Here is a 1,135-nt window from a genome sequence, read left to right as displayed (position 1 = left end):
ACGCCACCTGAATCGGGGTTGCTGTGTACCGTGGTGTCGGCTCCAGGCCAAGATGTGGCTGAGACGATGGTAGCTGCTTGAGACAGGGCAGAAGGAGCCACGGTGTCACGGGCAGGGGGAGGCCAGAGGGCTGCAGCTATGTTCAAGGAGAGTTTCTGAGGAGACGTGGGGTGTCAACATGGCTGAGTTGAAAGCGAAGCCAAACACTTGTGGTGGCATGGCATTACCCTGGGTCATAGTGACAGATTAGGAGGATTACAGACATGGGTTAATGTGACTATAAGATGTATTGTTTTGAATACATCTGTGAGTGTGTGTGTTCATATGTACAATATTTTAGTACGTCAGGGTTGTACTTAAGTACGGTATCTGAGTAAATACTGTATACTTGTAGCATGCCACCACAGTCTGAGTGATAAGACATTTTCTCAGAGAAGTGCAGGCATGTAGCACATACAAGCTATGTGCAAAAAAAGCAAACTAAACAGCAATTTACATTCAGATCCCTTGATGAGTTTGACTTAAGCTAACGCACAAGTTAAGTTAATTTTGATTTCTGTCTCACACTTCATCCCTTAAACATAGAGCTATATAAGAATATGGTCTCCATAAATGATAGATGGAGGGTGACAGTGTAGTATACATTACTTGAGTGAGACAACAAAGGAGATACATACACCCCCAGAGAGGGAAAGGGGCTAAAAGCTCACTGTTCCCCTCATTCTCTCCCTCTTCATGGTTTTGGGGGTGGAGTGGGGCAATGGCCAGGATTGGATGACCTTTGAAGAGGGGAGAAGGGAGGGATGCAGGAGGAGTGTGGGGTTGGTAGGAGAGGGGGGGGGGGGGTCACCAGCATCCGGGTGGGGATGGGGGGTTCCTGGGCTGAGGTTTCGGAGGTGAGAGACCGTGAAGGGCCCTCCACCAGGCCCTAACATGCACTTGATTTCTCCCTCCAGGTGTCGTGTGCCTTACACTCCTCAGATGAGTGGTCTCTAAGCAGCGTAATATCCTCTGAGGCAATTCCTCCATGTGATTATGATATTGTCTTTTAATAAACCAGGAAAGAAATTTAAAATGCTGTATAATAATAATGATAAAAATCTTTATTCGTATAGCACTTTACATAATGAAAATA

Source organism: Thunnus thynnus, chromosome 15, assembly GCF_963924715.1.
Source record: "Thunnus thynnus chromosome 15, fThuThy2.1, whole genome shotgun sequence".
NCBI lineage: Eukaryota > Metazoa > Chordata > Actinopteri > Scombriformes > Scombridae > Thunnus > Thunnus thynnus.
The sequence above is the reverse complement of the archived record's forward strand: the minus strand, read 5'-3'. Positions refer to the sequence as shown.